Source organism: Oncorhynchus gorbuscha, unplaced genomic scaffold, assembly GCF_021184085.1.
Source record: "Oncorhynchus gorbuscha isolate QuinsamMale2020 ecotype Even-year unplaced genomic scaffold, OgorEven_v1.0 Un_scaffold_788, whole genome shotgun sequence".
Classification (NCBI taxonomy): Eukaryota; Metazoa; Chordata; class Actinopteri; order Salmoniformes; family Salmonidae; genus Oncorhynchus; species Oncorhynchus gorbuscha.
Window position 1 is genome coordinate 313,711 of NW_025745812.1, and position 6,000 is coordinate 319,710.

General features: G+C 38.4%; 1 pseudogene; it reads right to left on the reverse strand.

The window, feature by feature from the left end:
* Positions 1-5,622, reverse strand: part of LOC124020267 — an 81,607-nt pseudogene extending 75,985 nt beyond the window's left edge.
* Positions 5,623-6,000: the final 378 nt, after the last annotated feature.

Consider the following 6,000-nt stretch of genomic DNA (forward strand, 5'->3'; position numbering starts at 1 on the left):
AGCTGTGTTCTAGAACTGTCTGGTCAGTAAAAAGCTGTGTTCTAGAACTGTCTGGTCAGTAAAAGTTGTTCTAGAACTGTCTGGTCAGTAAAAAGCTGTTCTAGAACTGTCTCGTCAGTAAAAAGCTGTGTTCTAGAGCTGTCTCGTCAGTAAAAAGCTGTGTTCTAGAACTGTCTGGTCAGTAAAAAGCTGTGTTCTAGAACTGTCTCGTCAGTAAAAAGCTGTGTTCTAGAACTGTCTCGTCAGTAAAAAGCTGTGTTCTAGAACTGTCTGGTCAGTAAAAGCTGTGTTCTAGAACTGTCTGGTCAGTAAAAGCTGGTCTAGAACTGTCTGGTCAGTGACGGCTAATAGCTAACAATATAACAATTCACTGCCCTGTTCCAACCTCCTGACAACTCTGTAACGGCTAATAGCTAACAGCTAGCAGTGTTACATTCACTGCCCTGTTCCACCCTCCTGACAACTCTGTAACGGCTAATAGCTAACAGCTAGCAGTGTTACAATTCACTGCCCTGTTCCACCCTCCTGACCACTCTGTAACGGCTAACAGCTAACAGCTAGTAGTATTACAATTCACTGCCCTGTTCCACCCTTCTGACCACTCTGTAACAGCTAACAGCTAGCAGTATGACAATTCGCTGCCCTGTTCCACCCTCCTGACCACTCTGTAACGGCTAACAGCTAACAGCTAGTAGTATTACAATTCACTGCCCTGTTCCACCCTCCTGACCACTCTGTAACGGCTAACGGCTAACAGCTAGTAGTATTACAATTCACTGCCCTGTTCCACCCACCTGACCGCTCTGTAGTGAATTCACTGCAGTTCCACCCAGAACATTATACTGCCCTGTCCCACCCATAACATTATACTGCCCTGTTCCACCCAGAACATTATACTGCCCTGTCCCACCCAGAACATTATACTGCCCTGTCCCACCCATAACATTATACTGCCCTGTCCCACCCAGAACATTATACTGCCCTGTTCCACCCAGAACATTATACTGCCCTGTCCCACCCAGAACATTATACTGTCCTGTCCCACCCAGAATATTATACTGCCCTGTCCCACCCATAACATTATACTGCCCTGTCCCACCTGTCCACCCAGAACATTAACATTATACTGCCCTGTCCCACCCAGAACATTATACTGCCCTGTCCCACCCATTATACTGCCCTGTCCCACATAACATTATACTGCCCTGTCCCACCCATAACATTATACTGCCCTGTCCCACCCAGAACATTATACTGCCCTGTCCCACTGCCCCCAGAACATTATACTGCCCTGTCCCACCCATAACATTATACTGCCCTGTCCCACCCAGAACATTATACTGCCCTGTTCCACCCATAACATTATACTGCCCTGTCCCACCCAGAACATTATACTGCCCTGTCCCACCCATAACATTATACTGCCCTGTCCCACCCAGAACATTATACTGCCCTGTCCCACCCATAACATTATACTGCCGTGTTCCACCCATAACATTATACTGCCCTGTCCCACCCAGAACTACAGATTGACAAGCCTCTCTACTGTTATGTAAGGGTCAGTATGTAGGTAGACAGTGACTTGGTTTGTTCGTCAGCCAGTGAAGGGTCTTAGGGAGTATAAATATGGCCATGTCCACAGGGATTACACTGGGGCCTTATACAACCTGACACACACACACACACACGCACGCACGCACGCACGCACACACACACACACACACACACACACACACACACACACACACACACACACACACACACACACACACACACACACACACACACACACACACACACACACACACACACACACACACACACACACACACACACACACACACCACCCTGATATAGGTTGTAACACTAACAGCAGCATCAACAAGGTCCAGTACAATAGAGGCCACAGAGATGGGGGGAGGAGAGAGGGAGATCTTGTTGACATGGACTCTACCTGTGTGTGTGTGTGTGTGTGTGTGTGTGTGTGTGTGTGTGTGTGTGTGTGTGTGTGTGTGTGTGTGTGTGTGTGTGTGAGTGTGAGTGTGAGTGTGAGTGTGCGTGTGCGTGCGTGCGTGTGAGCGTGTGTGTGTGTGTGTGTGTGTGTGCCATATGGCTGGTGGATTAAGGTGTTCGTCCTGGGGACCAGGTGACAGCAGGGAGAGAGGCAGCCACAGTTAAGGCTGATAATTGATTAGGCCTCTAATCTAATAACTCTGACCCTGCTACTTAGAAACACCAATCCTACTGCACCGTTCCAACGTGACCCACACACACACACACACACACACACACACACACACACACACACACACACACACACACACACACACACACACACACACACACACACACACACACACACACACACACACACACACACACACACACACATTCCGTCAGAAGTCAAAATATGTACTTCCTACCTGTGGTCTGATATACCAGTGCTGTGTTGATGTTATCATAAACATGACATGAACGGGACAGTATATTATCTTAATTAACTACCTGTATATTATCTTAATTAACTACCTGTATATTATCTTAATTAAATACCTGTATATTATCTTAATTAAATACCTGTATATTATCTTAATTAACTACCTGTATATTATCTTAATTAAATACCTTTATATGATCTTAATTAAATACCTGTATATTATCTTATTTAACTAACTGTATATTATCTTAATTAAATACCTGTATATTATCTTAATTAACTACCAGTATATTATCTTAATTAACTACCTGTATATTATCTTAATTAACTACCTGTATATTATCTTAATTAACTACCTGTATATTATCTTAATTAAATACCTGTATATTATCTTAATTAAATACCTGTATATTATCTTAATTAAATACCTGTATATTATCTTAATTAAATACCTGTATATTATCTTAATTAACTACCTTTATATGATCTTAATTAACTACCGGTATATTATCTTAATTAAATACCTGTATATTATCTTAATTAAATACCTGTATATTATCTTAATTAAATACCTGTATATTATCTTAATTAACTACCTTTATATGATCTTAATTAACTACCGGTATATTATCTTAATTAACTACCTGTATATGATCTTAATTAACTACCAGTATATTATCTTAATTATTATATTTGTTAATTATGTAATAGTATATTTCTTAATAACTACCTGTATATTTCTTAATAACTAACAATATATTTGTTAATTATGTAACAGTATATTTGTTAATTATGTAACAGTATATTTATTAATTATGTAATAGTATATTTCTTAATAACTAATAGTATATTTGTTAATTATGTAACAGTATATTTCTTAATTATGTAATAGTATATTTCTTAATAACTAACAATATATTTGTTAATTATGTAACAGTATATTTCTTAATTATGTAATAGTATATTTCTTAATAACTAATAGTATATTTGTTAATTATGTAACAGTATATTTATTAATTATGTAATAGTATATTTCTTAATAACTAACAGTATATTTGTTAATTATGTAACAGTATATTTGTTAATTATGTAACAGTATATTTGTTAATTATGTAACAGTATATTTGTTAATTATGTAACAGTATATTTATTAATTATGTAATAGTATATTTCTTAATAACTAACAGTATATTTGTTAATTATGTAACAGTATATTTGTTAATTATGTAACAGTATATTTGTTAATTATGTAACAGTATATTTGTTAATTATGTAACAGTATATTTGTTAATTATGTAATAGTATATGTGTTAATTATGTAATAGTATATTTCTTAATAACTAACAGTATATTTGTTAATTATGTAACAGTATATTTGTTAATTATGTAACAGTATATTTGTTAATTATGTAACAGTATATTTATTAATTATGTAATAGTATATTTCTTAATAACTAACAGTATATTTGTTAATTATGTAACAGTATATTTGTTAATTATGTAACAGTATATTTGTTAATTATGTAACAGTATATTTGTTAATTATGTAACAGTATATTTGTTAATTATGTAATAGTATATGTGTTAATTATGTAATAGTATATGTGTTAATTATGTAATAGTATATTTCTTAATAACTAATAGTATATTTGTTAATTATGTAACAGTATATTTGTTAATTATGTAACAGTATATTTGTTAATTATGTAATAGTATATTTATTAATTAATTAACTGTATATTTCATCATTAGACAACACATGTATTGATTTACTTTACTCATCTCATATGTATATAATGTACTCTATAATATCTACTTCATCTTGTTTACATACCCTACATTACTCATCTCATATGTATATAATGTACTCTATAATATCTACTGCATCTTGTTTACATACCCTACATTACTCATCTCATATGTATATACTGTACTCTATACCATCTACTGCATCTTGTTTACATACCCTACTTTACTCATCTCATATGTATATACTGTCCTCTATACCATCTACTGCATCTTGTTTACATACCCTACATTACTCATCTCATATGTATATACTGTACTCTATACCATCTACTGCATCTTGTTTACATACCCTACATTACTCATCTCATATGTATATACTGTACTCCATATCATCTACTGTATCTTGCCTATGTCGTTCTGTACCATCACTCATTCATATATCTTTATGTACATATTATTTATCCCTTTACACTTGTATAAGGTAGTAGTTTTGGAATTGTTACGTGAGATTACTAGTTGGTTATTACTGCATTGTCGGAACTAGAAGCACAATCATTTCGCTACACTCGCATTAACATCTGCTAACCATGTGTATGTGACAAATACATGTGATTTGATTTGATGTTAAATGTATTTATTGTGTAGCCTACGCTATTCTCCTTTTATCTGGCATGTAGACGTATTCTGAAATAAAACTCTACTCAACCTGCAGGGCCTTATAGGAGCAGCCCTGGCCAAGACGCACACACACACACACACACACACACACACACACACACACACACACACACACACACACACACACACACACACACACACACACACACACACACACACACACACACACACACACACACACACACACACACACACACACTGAGCCGTGCTCCTCACCTTTCGGGAAGGGGTTCGGTTGGATCACGTAAAGGAACGCGTGCACCATGTGGAACAGAACACCGATGGCACCGGGCTCGTAGTAGGCGTGCGTTTCGTACACACCGGAGGGCACGAACCCAAAGTCTAGGGGTTCTACCGGCGGCGGGGACCGCTGCTGCCTCGTGCTCGCGGACGCGGAGTCTGCCTGCAGTTTGCTCGTCGGGTCTTCACATTCGGGGGAGTCCCGGGGTTGATGACGTAGCTCCCCGGTGCTGCCCCAACACAGCAGCAACACGAGCCCCGCTCTCCACAGCATGTCTTGAGACTAGTCCTTGCAAAACGCACTCCAAATAAAACGGTAAAAGAACACGGAATGAGAGAGAGAGAAAAGAGGTGGTCTCCACCGTCTGAAAGAAAAAACTGCAACGACAGAAGTCCAAATGTCAGATAGTCCCGTAAAGTACTGTTACGTCTTGTTGTCCCGGTAAAACATGTCTCCAGTGACACTTGTTGTCTCTAGAGGTGGAATGAACCGTACTAATGCTCATCCGACGGCGCGCGGGCACGTGATGAGTTCGGGTGCGCAGGCCCGTTGATCCCAGTGTGAGCTGCCATCTCGTGTGTTTGTCACTTACCGTTCTGTCCTAGTCAGACACCGGACAGCTGTGGCCGCCAGCGTTCCGTCTTTTTGGCATGAGCTAACCAAAACACAAATATTACAAACAGTGACAGAGAGAGAGAGACAGAGAAACAGAGACAGAGAGAGACAGAGAGAGAGAGAGACAGAGAAACAGAGACAGAGAGAGAGAGAGACAGAGAGAGAGAGAGAGAGAGAGAGAGAGAGACAGAGAAACAGAGAGAGAGACAGAGAGACAGAGAGAGAGAGAGACAGAGAGAGTGAGAGAGAGAGACAGAGAGAGAGAGAGAGACAGAGAGAC